Below are 14,776 nucleotides of genomic sequence, written 5' to 3'. Positions count from 1 at the left end.
AGCTGCAACAGTCAGTGAAAGGCGGCAAAGTGAAAACCCCTTTCAAGATGGATTTTGCATTCCGAGTTCAGCCTATGTAATGGCTGGTTTATTGTGTTTCTACTGAAATAGGGGAAAAGAAGAAGTCTTTGTAGTAAGCTGGAAGAAGGCACGTTTCTTTGGAAAGACACTTCGATTGAATAAAGGAAACCAATTTGTGTTTCCAATGAACAATTAACACTTCTCTGCACTGACCAAAGATCTTCCTGACAGGTAACAACTTAAGTTAAGGCACAAGAGCCTGTTGAATGTAATGACTGTTTAATTCTGTGCACAGTACTGAAAACTGCCTGATACCAGTGAACTTGGAGAAGTGAACAGTAAATGACTAGACAGTGAAAAAGAACCATCTTGAACACACACACACACACACACACACACACACACACACACACACACACACACACACGTGTGCTTAGAATTAGGAGTGGGGTTAAGTAACTTAATAATGGTAAGTTAAATATTGATCTTATTATTCTGTATCAAAAAAATAAAACTAATTTTGTTTAAGTAGCCATTGTCTTGGTGAATTTCTGTTGCTGCTGGGTTTTGAATCCTTAGGGCTCGTAAGAAGTGGGGGATCGTCCATTGCAACTTGAAATATTTGAAGTTTGGGAACTAAAACATTTGGAGTTTTGGGATCTTAAACCTTTAGAGTTTTGGGGATTTATTAGTAAATTGTTTTCCCAAGCTAATTTAAAGCTTGTGTGGGGCAAAATCAACAGCAATGGATATTAGCAATTTCTGGTACCATCATCACTTGCAGAGAAAAATAAAACAGGAACTGATGGTCTTTGCTAGGAAATGAAAGCTGGCTGAAGTCAATGGTTTTATGAGGAAATTAGAAATATATAAGTGAAAGAAAATTTGAAAAGGAAGACTCAGAAAATTTTCCTGAGGATAAGTTTGTTGAAATACAATTGCAATTTAAAAAAAATTGGAGCTGGAGGAAGAGAGAAAAACAGAGTTTGAATTGCAGAGATACAACCTTGAACTTGTAATGGAGGAAGCTGAAAGAAATAGGCTTTTTGAATTAGCAATATTAAGACATGAGATAGAGAGCAGTAAGAGAACTGAAATTTGAACTCCTGCAGAGAAGTTTATGGCTAGTAGAGAGGTTAATCTGGTTCCTCCTTTCAATGAGAGGGATATTGATACATATTTTCATCTTTTTGAAAAGATTGCTTGGAGTTCAAGCTGGCCAAAAGAAACGTGGCCTCTTATGCTCCAAAGGGAAAAGCACAACTGGCATACTCTTATTTTGGCAAAGACAAGTTGCCAAATATGAGATGTTAAACAGTTGGTATTAAAAGCTTGTAAGTTTGTATTCAGACAGCTGAACGTAATAAAAACAGAGGTTTCAGACCTGGTAAGGATGTATTCAAACCTTTTGTATCAGAGGGCTTGACTTCAGTAAAGGAAGGAACTTCCCAAGTGCCAGTTAAAAATTCTCAGAGACACTGGGGCTGCCCAGTCATTGTTGTTGGAAAATGCCTTGACCCTTGATCAAAAGAGGGACACAAGAGAGATTACTTTGGTTAGAGTTGTTGGCGGAGATGTAGAATCAATAGCTCTGCACAAAGTAACATTGAATTCAGAATTAGTTAAAGGACTGGTTGTAGTGGGAGTTATTTCAAAGTTGCCCATGCAGGGAGTCTCATTCTTACTAGGGAATTACTTGACAGAGGATAAAGATGGGTCAGTTTTGAGACAAGTAAGTATGGGGTTGATGAAGATTGTGAGATATAACCTACATGTGCTGTGATAAGGCCTTTGTTTAAGAAAATGATGAGAACAGAGTAAGATCCAGTTGATAGAGACTTGCCCACCCCACAGTACTTCCGAAACTGTCCAAAAAGAGCAGGTTAAATTTGAGAGTCAGGATTTGTCTTTGTCAAGGAAAGTTAATTGAGCAGCAAAAGACAGATTTAGATCTCAATGCCTTGAGGGAAAAGGCTGTGGATGAGGAGGAGATTAAAGAAATGTCTGGAAGGGTGATTTGTTAATGAGAAAATGGAGACTTTGTGATGTCCCTGCAAATGAGGAATGGGTGATGATTCATCAGGTGGTCATTCCTAAAGCCTACCAGAATGAATTTTTTAATTTGGCCATGGTATACCTTTGGGAGGTCATCTTGCTGTAAAGAAGACCATAATAACATTTTGAAACAATCTTTCTGGCCTGATCTGTTGTATCCTGAAGGATGTTGTAAATTGTTGCCAGACTGTCACCTTTGTCAAGAGAAACTTAACTAGAGTCCCTGCAGTAACTCCCTTGCAACCTATTCCTGTGTTAGGGAAACCTTCACTCTGGTTATTGTGAAATGTATGGGTTCCCTGCCGAAAACAAAAGCTGGGAATCAGTATTTGTTAACAATTATATGTATGGCATCCAGATATCCAGAAGGTATACCACTGAGGAATATCAAAGCAAAAACAGCAGTAAAGGCTTTGCAAAACCTTTTCAGCATTTGGGTTACCTAAAGAGATCCTGAGTGAACAAAGAAGTAATTTAATGTCAGAACTGTTTCAGCAGTTGATTTATGAGCTAGGAATTAAACAGATCACTTCATCTGCATACCTTTCTGAACTGCAGGGAGCATTGCAAAGATTTCATTCTACTCTTAAAAATATGATGAGGATTTACTGTGTGAAAAATGGAAAGGATTGGGACAAAGGTATTAGGTTATTTGTTGTAAGAGAGTCTGTGCAAGATTCATTAGGTTTCAGCCCTTTTGAAATTGTGTTTGGACATCAGGTTAGAAGATCTTTAAGGTTGGTAAAATAACAGTGGGTTAATGAGGATGTTCAGTTGGATTTGCTGGATTATGTTTCTAAATTTAAAGATCATTTACAAAAAGTGTAGACTTTGACTCAAGAGAATTTAAAAATTGCTCAGGGTAAAATGAAATGGCTATTTAACAGGAAGACTCAAGTGAGGAATTTTAAGCCAGGAAATAAAGTGTTAATTTTGGTCCCAACACATGACAATCCTCTTCGAGCAAAACATTCTGGGCTATATGAAGTAAAAACAAAACTGAATAATGTTATCAATGTGATAAATACTCCAGATTGTAGGAATAAAATTCAGGTTTGTCATATCAACATATTGAAACATTACTATGAAAAAAATTGTAGTGGAGAACAGTTTAAATCAGAGGTGTTAGTTGTTGACAGGGCTGAGGAAGTTATGGATCCTAAGATCATTGGAAGTACAATCTTGTGAGGGTAACCTTAAAGAAACCATAGTTCCCATGCATCTGTCTAACTCAACAATTTTAGAAAATCTGGAGGAAATGTTAGGCCATCTTAAGTCAGAAGGACAGAAGCAGTTGCTTTTGAAATATATAAATTTGTTTGCTGATGTGCCAAAAAGGATGTCAGTGATTTGTCAAGATGTGGATGTGGGAGAAGCAAGTCCCATAAAACAACACCACTGTCGAATAAATATTAAAAAGAGCAAAATAATGGATCAAGAGGTGGAATACATGTTGGAAAATAATGAAACTGACCATCCAGTTGCCTACTTTTCAAAAAAAATTCAATGTTCATCAAAGGAACTATTCTACTATTGAGAAGAAACTGTTATCTCTAATACTCGCTCTGCAGAATTTTGATGTGTACCTGGGTACAACCCATGAACCAGTAATGATAGTTACTGACCACAATCTTCTGGTGTTTTTGAATAAGATGAAGAATAGAAATAGGAGATTAGTAAATTGTAATTTGATTTTACAAGAATATAATTTGCAAATTAATCATATCAAAGGTACAAATAATGTGATTGCAGATTGCTTGTCTAGGTGTTGAAATGATCATGTAAAGGAAAAACTTTCATTATTGGGATATGTTGCTGTTACATGTGTATTGTCATTATGCAGTGATGGTTAAATTAGCAATTTGTTTAGGTTATAAAAGCATTTTAGCTTGAGAGCTTTAATTCTTTTGTGGGGAGAGTATATTGGAATAAGTTAATGAAATAGGTGTTTAAAAAGGTGGAATAAGATTAGATACTTTGGGTCACTTTACACAAGCAAACATCACATTACAGAGATAGAGACAGAATCATAAAGAGAAACAGAAAGAGAGAGAGAGAGAGAGAGAGAGAGAGAGAGAGAGAGAGAGAGCGAGAGAGAGAGAGGGGGAGATTTTAAAAAAGCTGCTGCAGTCAGTGAAAGGTTGACAAAGTGAAAAGCCTGCTAAAGACAGGTTTTGATTTACAAGTTCAGCCCATTTAAAATCTCTGTAGTGGTGGGTTATTGTGTTTCTTCTATAATGGGGGAAAAGAAGAACTCTTTGTGCTCATCTGGAAGAAGGTACATTTCTTTGGAAAGACACCTTGGTTGCTGATTGAAGGAAATCAGTTTGTGTGTCCAACGAACAACAAACATCTCTCGTCACCTACCAAAAACCTTCCCGACAAGTAATAACCTAAGTTAAGGCTCCAGAGCCTGTTGAATGTAAGGCCTGTTTAATTCTGTGCACAGATCTGAAAACTGCCGCCGAGATTGGTATTGTATTAACTATGTTATATTATACTTTTATTACTTTATTTTGTATTTTTTTGTATGTGTATTACTTACTTTCTTTATATGTTAAAATTAACAAATAAAGTTTCAAAAAAAAGATCTGAAAACTGCCTGATACCAGTGAACTTGGAGAAGTGAACAGTAAATGACTAGACAGTGAAAAAGAACCATCTTGAACACACACGCCATTTTGAATTAGAAGTTAAGTAACTTAATAGTGATAAGTTAAATATTGATCTTATTAATCTATAATAAGAATATAAAACCATTTTTGTTTAAGTAGCCATTGTCTTGGTGAATTTCTGTGGCTGCTGGTTTTTGAGTCCTTAGGACTCATAACAAGAGCATGTACTGTAATTTTAAAAATCTGATGTCAAATCAATTTATTAAAAATAAGAAACTAAGGATTATAACTCCCTTTTTAAGAGTATATTTCTTCCATGCTGATTGAAATCATGAAACAATAAGGAACTTGTGTAGTGCTACCCAATTTGACCAATGAATACTGATTTTCAATTAGAACTAAAGAAATTATTTATTAATACAGTGACTTATGGCATAAAAGGTCATTTACATGACCACTGTCTTTAAAATCGTTTTTGTTGCTTGTGACATATCTTTTTTAAAGTTTCAGATATTATTGTATTATTAACTTTGATACATGAAACATTTAAAATAGCAATATTTGCATGTTAACTCAAAGTCAATACAAAGTATTGCAATTCACAAAATACAATGTATCAAGTTTTTGAGCAACCCACTGCACAATGAGTGATTAGACAGTGAAGCAAATGCAATCTTTAGCCCCTTTCACACTTGCAAGTGATCCCAGGAATTACCTGCTAATCGGCCTTTAAAGTGCCTAGTGTGAAAGAAAAATCAGCTCATCGCCGGCTTCTGATGATGTCATCTCACACCGGGGATTGACAGCCTCAACCCCTAGTACAATCCTTGGCTTCTGCAGATGCCAGCATTGCAATCAGGCAAGAGTGAAAGGGGTAATTGCTTTGTAGAATTGAAATGACCCAAGTTTTTGCATGAGTGCAGGAAGAAAATATTAAAATGAAAGTATAAACTTTGCCATGGGATAGTCACAGTGGGGGAGAGAGAGAGGAAATAAATAGCAATAACGGACAATTTTTAAACAACATGGGAAAATTGGTAGCTCCATAATGCACAATTTATAACGATCATGGGGAAAAAGCAATGGTGGACCTCACTTCCCAGGATGCCATGTGGCAGAGAAACCCCTCCATAAATGGTCCATGCCAGCAGCCAGTCATACAGCCCTTTCTCTGCCACATGGAATTCTGGGAGGGCAGGTGAACATTTCTTTTTCCCATGGTATTTATAAATTGTACGTGATAGTGCTACCAACTTTCCCACACTTTATAAATTGTGCGCTAAAGTGCTACAGACTTTCCCACCCTGTTTAAAAATTGTCCACTATTGCTATTTATTGCTAGCACTTTGCCATGGTCCCTTACAAAGGTTTATATAGGTCAGCACAACAACAGCAGGGGCTGAAGGGCTCATAGTGTGCTATACATAAAGTTTAATTATGTTACAATTAGGCTGGTTAATTTTGTTTAAATATAAGATCATAATACATTGATCAGGATTTAGGGTAGGTCCACCATTGCTTGATGTGTCATGATGTCACCGGTAGAAGGTAAAACAGTTCTAATCCCAGGATGGCTCCTTGCAAGTGTGAAAGTATTCAGTGTCCCAGTTTGGAGTAGTCAAGTGTGTTATGGGCCCAAAGGACCCCAAAACCTAGCAGCAATAGAAATTCACCAAGACAAATAGTTACTTAAGCAAAAGACTTTTTTAATTTTCTTTAAAAATAAAAACAGGATCAAACTTTAACATTACTATTAACTTAACTTAGCCCCCTTCTAATTCTAAGTGCATGCGTATGTAATGTGTATAAGTTCAGAAAAGTTATTTGATTCACAGTCCAATCTCACTTCTCACTCCTCCACGTTCACCAGTATCAGCCAATTCTTAGACTGTGCACAGAATTTAACATTTATGAATTTTTCCCCAACTCTGGTGCTTAAATGGTTAATGCTCAGGAATATTCTTGTTGGTTTCAGAGAGAGATTTGTTGCTCATTGGACACACACAAAATGATTTCCTCCGATCAGCAACTTTAGTGTCTTGCCAAAGAAACTTGCCCCATCAAGATTTTCCAAATGATAACCTCTTCTTCTGCAGGTCATCACACAGTTCCTTTTGTTTCCCTTATTTCAGGAGAAACACTCTAGCCAGCCATTTCCTCTTGTATGGACCATAGGAGTTTTCAACAGGCTGAACTCAGAACTCACAATCTGTCTTCAAAATGAGGTTTCAACATGCTGCCTGCTTGCCCTAACTGTTTGTTTCAGCTGTGACTGTTCAGTCTCTCTCTCTCTCTCTCTCTCTCTCTCTCTCTCTCTCTGCTTGCAAAACCACATAACCTTCTTAGAACAGCAAACTGCATCCAGACAAATTGTGGCACTGGACCCAAACTTCTGAGCCCGATCATCTGTTGCTTTCAAAACAATAATCCATTCACACCTGCTTTCAAAATTCTTTAGCAAAAGCAGTCTCCTTGTTTTATTGTCTTTGCAAAGGCTCTTGGTGCCTGCATGACTCACTTTTAGCAAAGCTCTTGCATTTTAAATGAGATCTGTTTCGTGAAGTGTTTGTTTGTGACCTACACTACTCCCACAATCTATCTCCTTCAGAAACATATCTATATACAATATAAAATATTATATAATCCTTCACAAGTGTGAAAAGCCAAATCCCTCCATTCCTAGCCAAGGACACTGAACAGCCAATTTAGTGGGATGCAAGTGTGAAAGGGGCTTGTGACAGGGATGAACATTAGAAACAGGTACCAAATCTATATTAAATCTTAATGTATCTGTGGCATTTTTAATGTTGGAAAAAACCTTTATATTTTAATTTTGCTATTTAAATTATTCTTGCCTCAAAACAATTCAGGTTTTGGGATACTCAGAAGAACTTGGTTGTTTGATTGGGGCTGATTTTTTAATTTTTTTTTTTATGCTAGAACAACCCTGAACCTTTATCTGACATGTTATTGCTGTGATTTGGAAAAGCTAGCCACATTGGATGAATACATGTTTATTGTTGGAAATAACAGCTCTTAAAATATTTTCATGAGCCCATCAAAATCACAAATCAGAATGATGAGGGCATTAGCTTCATGAACAAACAACAGATGCCAAGGATAGGCAGTGTAGGGGAGCACAGAAGTTACTTCACACTGATGAGCCAATGCCAAATATTGACCAGTTTTTGCTGCATATATGAGCTGAGGAATTTCAAGCAGAATTAAAAATGCAGTCAGTACTTTTTGATCTTGTGATTAAAAGAAGATCCATGATGAAGATGGATGAGCTCAGAACATAGCCTGAAGGAACACCTTGTGATGACTGGAGATTGAATGAATCACCTTTTAAAGAAGACAGTCATTTTCCATACTATGAGATACAAATCCAACTATTCAAATGTTTTCTCTTAATGCTCACAGATTCCAGTTTTACCAGTGCTTCTTGATGTCACACTCATTCAAATGTTGTCAAGGTCAATTACAGCCATTCTCATTTTACTTTTGGATGAGGTTTGGAGCTAATGGTCCCTGCAAATCTCAAACTGGGAATCAGTGATCAGGTTATTGGTGAGGTTTACTCTTTAGCTGATTATTGTGTCATTCCATTAATTTCTTTAGCTCTATCTATTACATGCTATTTTTGCTTGTACTTCCATCTCTCCATCTGAAAAAAATAGACTTGCTGTCCCTGCACCAGATCACAGTGCAAAGAACTCGCATGAAAAACACAAATAGTTAATTTATTCTCTCTACTTAATTATAAGTGTATCAAGTAAGAAACTTACTTGTCTTTTCTGGAATTTTTTTTTACCAAAGTGTAGGAGCAATTTACATATCTTTATTTATATTTGCTTGATTTGTTCCTGTTGACATGGATTATTGCTTAATAGTTGTTGATTGTTGCAAATAACATTTTAAATATCGAGCTGGAAACTTTGAAGAAAAGGAATACAGGTTACTGCCCTGAGGAATGTATAGTGAGAACAAGTTTTATTTTATTCACACTCTCGGAACAACCACATTTTCCATACATAACAATGAACATATATCCATCCAATGGTACAATGTGGCCAGTTTTTTTCAAATCACAGCAGTAACATGTCAGATAAAGATTCAGGATTGTTCTGGAATAAAGAAAGCAAAATAATCTGCCCCAAACAAACATTCAAGTTCTTCTGAGTGCTCCGAAACCTGATTTGCTTTGAGGTAAGAATAACAATGTAAATAGCAAGATTCAGTATAAATATTTAGGGACTTGGTTACAATAGATGATTCACAAATGGAAGCTTCTTATTGGAGAGCTTTCCCCTGTTAAAAGTGTAGCAAAGGCTACATGAATGGAAGTTTCTACAAGGATAATTTCAGGTGAAAATACAATCATCGAAGTGGAATCCTCACATTGCATATGCTCACCAATTCAATCATCACAGTGGACACTGGTTCACCAATCGAGCAGCTATTCAATTTTAGCCCAAATGTGCAGAGATAGCCAGCTTTCATCCCGGATGATTAAGAATACAAGTTTTACAAGAATACATGGATACTGTCAATGAGAGTCACCTAGCCATTGTATATGACAGTTTGTAATCAGTTTGCATTACTTGTATTATATAGGCTCATACAAGATACCTGGTACACATGTATCCAGGGTGATACTGATCTTTTTCATCTTCTGCATTCTATTCTTTTTTACTTTTGTATTTTCTTGAAGAAAAAGGCATCAAAAAAGAAAGCAGAATCTATGTCAACTGAAGATACTGTAATTTGGAGCAAAACAGTCTGCTGGGAATACTCAGTGTTCAGGCAGCATCAGTGGGGGAAAAAGAATAGCCAACATTTTAGGCAGAAATTCTGTCTTCCAAATAGTGAAGATAGCTAATATAGTGAAGACAGAATGGGAGGGGTGAGACAGCGGCCAATGGAGGATTGGTGAACAAGAGAGGGATGGAGGATAAGGGTCATCAGCTGTTGATTGGCAGGTGCCAGACCAAAGGGAAATGAAGACATGAGAAACAAAGGGGTTAGATAAAGGAAGATGCAAGTAATGTGAAGACAAATGATTCCAGTGCTGGAATCTGATAAAGACGGAAGGAAAAAAATGAAAGACCAGATTGAATCAAATAAATAATGGGGTGGGAAGTGAGAGAAAGAGGGGGAGAAGAATCCATGTGGGAAAGTGGGTGGAAGAAGATAGAACTAAAAAGAGGAGGAGGATAAGAATTGGTCAGCAGGGGAGAAAAAGGAAGTAGCTCAGAAAGGAGAGGGGACTTCGATAAGTGAACTTGGAAAATTCAGTATTCATATCATTGGGCTGTGGACTGCCCATGTAGAACACAAGGTGTTGCTCCTCTCATTTATGTTGGGTCTCACTCTGTCAGTGGAGAAGGTGAAGGATGGACTGATTGGTGAGGGAATAGGAGGGAGTTGAAATAGCTTGCCACATTATGAACAAAGATCAGATGGTCAGATGAGTCTATTCTGTGCTTAGGCTCAAACTTCATAACCCTACTAGCCAAAGACTTTTTATGGCTGCGTTTGGCTCTCAATTTGAGTTCTTTCCTGGTTCATTTACATTCCTTGAGGACCTGGTCTGATTTCATATTTCTGAAACAGATGCTTCATTTTTCTTTTAAATATCAGTGCTGGATTAAGACCTTTACAACGCAATTTTTTTTTTCAGGATATAAAAAAGGTATGACTTATGTTTTAAGAACAGACCTAATAGCAGCAAAATTAAACCTTCATTGCAAAACAAATATATGTAACCAAGGGAAATGTTATTAAACTTGTGCGCCCAGTCGGGAGCTGTGCCCCTACATCTTTGAGTACAATGGGAAGAAATAGTAATGAAGAACTGTTGGTCATTATTCCTATGACCATCAAACATTTTGCTTGTCCCCATCTGTCTGGCAGATGGCTTTAAAAAAAAACCCAATGTGCTGAAAATATCCTTGTCTTCCAAGTTTCATTTTCATTATTTTTTTTCTTGTCAGGCACTGTGCTTTATTCCATTTTCAAAACTGACATATTACAAGTTTTACATTTTGAAATAATCACCATTAGATCTCTAGGAATGGTTTTAACATTTTTTTGCCATTTCTGGTGACCCACAATGAAAATTATTAGGCTCTTTGTGAGCCACAAAAGCTTTCTTTCCAGTTTGTGACCAACTTTTGGCGATTTCAACTGTTCAGTATATCATTGTGGATATCAAAATACCTTTGAATTTCAAACATAGTTTGGATCAAAGCTTTAATTTAATTTACAAATGTAGCAAAAATATTTCCATGTTGCAAGACCAGCAGGGAAGAAGCCATGTTGGACCTTATGTAGGATCTTACATTGCAAAATGAGACTGGCTAAGTGATTGGAGTTTCAACAGGAGAAAACGTTGGATTACAATTCCCAAAGTTTTAACACAATTATGGATTAGAACTCAAAAAGTACCAAATTGGGGAAAAGAAAATTACAACATTATGCAAGATCTAGGGAAGAGTAGGTACAGAGTGATTATACAACTATCAAATGGGTGTCATTTAAAGACCAGTAAGGAAGGAAGACAACAATGGCAAGGTTTGGAAACTTTGGATGACATGTGATATTGTAAATATACTCAAAAAAAGGCATATTTGTGTTTAAGTAACTGAAATCAGACAGGGCTTTAAAGAATATAAATGAAAGCAGGAAAGCGGTCAAACAGTGAATCAGGAAAGCCAAAAGGGACCATGAAGTGTCCTTGGTGATGGGAGTAAGGAAAATCTCAAGACATTTTATGAATACACTGAAAAATAGAGGTTAACTCAGGAGAAGATAGCACCATTCAAGGACAAAGGAGGGAATTTGTCTGGAGCCAGAAGAAATAGGTAACATATGCAATAAGTACTTTGCATCAATATTCACCAAGGAGAAGGAAATGAAGGATGGTGAGATCAGGGAAGGGTATGCCAGAATTCTGGGCCATATTGATATCAAAGAGGTAGGATTAAGTCTATTGAAGAACATTAAGGTGGGCAAGTTCCAAGGGCCTGATGGGATATATCTCAATTTAACTGAAAGAGGCAAAAAGGGAAATTGTTTTGGCGTTGAAGAAGAACTTTATTTCATCACTAGCCAACAACAAAAAAAAACTGAGCAGACTATCCTGAGGATCTATGAATAGTTTAAAATATAGCTCCATTCCACATCAACAGATAAGAAAAACGGCAAGAATTATATTACGTCTGGAAAAGAAGAGTTAATTCATAAAATAATGCCAGTTATATCCCATGAAAGTAATCAATAAATGGTTTCCGTGTTTGTTCAAATTTAGTAGTTGTATCTAAAGTACAACTTCTGATTTTTTTTCTAGATTTAAGAAGGACATAACATGAGAAAGCCATTGAAATAATGTAGGAGAATCAATCTTTCCACTTAGGTAAAATGGCTCTTCAAGCTAATAGTGTAGAAAAAGCTATAACTTGATATGCAGAAGTAGGTAAACAACCCTCAACTATAATTCCAAAAAGAGCAGATAAGGGGTTAGGCTGTAATTGAATAACCAGTATCATTGAAAGAGTTTTAAAAATATCTTTCCAAAATTTTTCTAACATGAGACATAACCAAGACAAATGAGTCAATGAAGCCACATCAATATTGCATCTATCACAAGTAGAGCTCATATTTGAAATATGTGAGCTAGTTTATCATTAGATATATAAGCTTTTTGAACTATTTTAAACTGTATTGAAGAATGACATGTACAAAGTGAAGAAGTATTAAATAGTCTAGTAATTCTTCCCCATGTTTCAGAAGATAATGTTAGTTGGAAGTTCTAATTCTTTAGTTGTATCGGAGCAGTCCATATAATCTACCATCCAACAAGGAGAGGTTCAAAAGCTTGATAACTGATGAAAAAAATGGTTCTTGAACCTAGAGATGCTGGTCTTCAGGCTTCTATACATTTCTTTCAAAGAAGCAGCGTGAAGAGTTTGTGACCAGGGTAATGGGGTCCTTCTTGAGGCAGCACCTCAAATACAAGGTGACACGAGACACATGAGGCAAGAGATCATGACTATAACGGATCATGTCAATCTTCCAGACAGACTGAACACATTCTATGCACAGTTTGATGAGAAGAACAAGATGACACCAAAGAAAGCTTTGTGTCCCCTTAATGAATGGGTCTCCTGCATAACCACAGCCAAGGTGAGAAGAACCCTATCCAAGGTAAAATCACTCAAGACAGCAGGACCAGACAACATTATCTCATCGGGTACTGAAGGACTGCTCAGACCAATTGACAGAAGTCTTCAGGGACATCTTCAGCACCTCACTGCAGCAGTCCATCATTCCCACAGGGTTCAAGACATCCATCCTCATCCAGTGTAGATGACACTTTCCAATAGCTCGTATTTCCCAATTTCAAAACATGTCACCTTCACAGAAACGTAAGCGACAATATTCCAAATGACTATCTTATTAATCCAATAAACCAAACTCTGTATTTGCAGCTGTACGTAGCTTTAATTTGTTGATAACGACTAAAATTTTTGCATAACTTTGCATAGACCAAAATGCACCTCCCAGAGACACTGGATCCATTTCAATTTGCCTATAGAGAAAACCATTCCATAGACAATGCTATAGACTTGTCACTTCACTCTATCCTGGACCACCTAGCAAACAACACTTCATATGCCAGGCTGCTCTTCATTGACTTCAGCTCATCATTTTATATGATCATTCCCCATAGGCTGGTGGAGAAGTTATCTTCCCTGAGACTCAACACCCCGCTCTGTAATTGGATCCTGAACTTCCTAGCAGAAAGACAACAGTCTGTCTGGGTTGGTAGCACGTCAAGGCTGTGTGCTCAGCCCATTCCTGTTCATGCTACTAGCCCACGAATGCATCGCCAGATCCATTGGAGCCCTAGCTCTAACAGTGTCATCATGTTTGCATTTGACACAACAGTAGTTGGCCTCATCAGCAACAACAATGAGTAGCAATACAAAGAAGAGGTGGAAGATCTCGTGATATGGTGCAAGAGTAACAATCTGTGTCTCAACATGAACAAGACAAAGGAGATGATCATGAACTTCAGGAGGACCAGGAATGACTGCCCTCCACTACACATCAACATCTCTGTGATAGAGAGAGTGCAGAGCACCAAATTCCTTGGAATTCACTTATCTAATAACTTATCATGGACATTCAACAACTCCTCACTTGTCAGGAAGGTGCAACAGCAATGGCACTTCTTGAGAAGACAGAAATAGGCAAGGCTACCGGCCACTATATGTAAGCATTCAGTTGTACAAAACAATTTTTTTAGTATAGATTAAATAGTTGTCCTGTCTATGTATTGCTTGTCTGTATGTGTATTATGTCTGATTGTGCATCTATATGGATGCTGTTTTGTCGGGTTGTACTTGTACAATCAGATGACAATAAACTTGATTTGACATATTTGTCTGCAATGGATGAAAGGTCAGTGCCTGTGATGGACCAAACAATGTTTTTTGCCCTCTGTAGCCTTTATGTCCTTGGACATTTGAAATCCTAAACCAAGCTGTAATGCAACCAATCAGTATACTTTTTATAGTGAACCAATAGAAATTTGATAGTATTTAATGACATGCCAAATCTCCTCAGGTTCTTTAGAAATTGAGGAGTTGGTGTACCTGCATCATGGTATACTAGCTCCAGGTGAGATCTTCTGAAATATGAATTCCCAGGAACTTGAAAATTCTAATCCTCTCCACCTCAATATTCCATCACTGTGGACAGGTGAGAAGTCCCTTAGCTTCTCCTTATTAAAATTGACCATAAGCTCCGTGGTCTTGGTGACATTGAGAGCAAGATTGTTGGCACCCAACAAACAAATTCTTGATCTTCATTCTGTATTCTGATTCATAATTTCCAATTATTCAGCCAACAACAGGGTTTCATCTGCAAATTACTATCGAGTTGGAGCTGGACTTGGCTACACAGTCCTGGAGGTACAAGGAATTATCAGGGGAACTAAGCAAGCCGCCATGGGATTCACCTGTGTCAAAGGTCAGTTTGGAGGAGGCAATATGGACAATTTGCATGAAATGAGGTCT

The sequence above is a fragment of the Narcine bancroftii genome, chromosome 1 (genome assembly GCF_036971445.1).
Source record: "Narcine bancroftii isolate sNarBan1 chromosome 1, sNarBan1.hap1, whole genome shotgun sequence".
Taxonomy (NCBI): domain Eukaryota; kingdom Metazoa; phylum Chordata; class Chondrichthyes; order Torpediniformes; family Narcinidae; genus Narcine; species Narcine bancroftii.
This window is presented reverse-complemented; position numbering follows the sequence as displayed.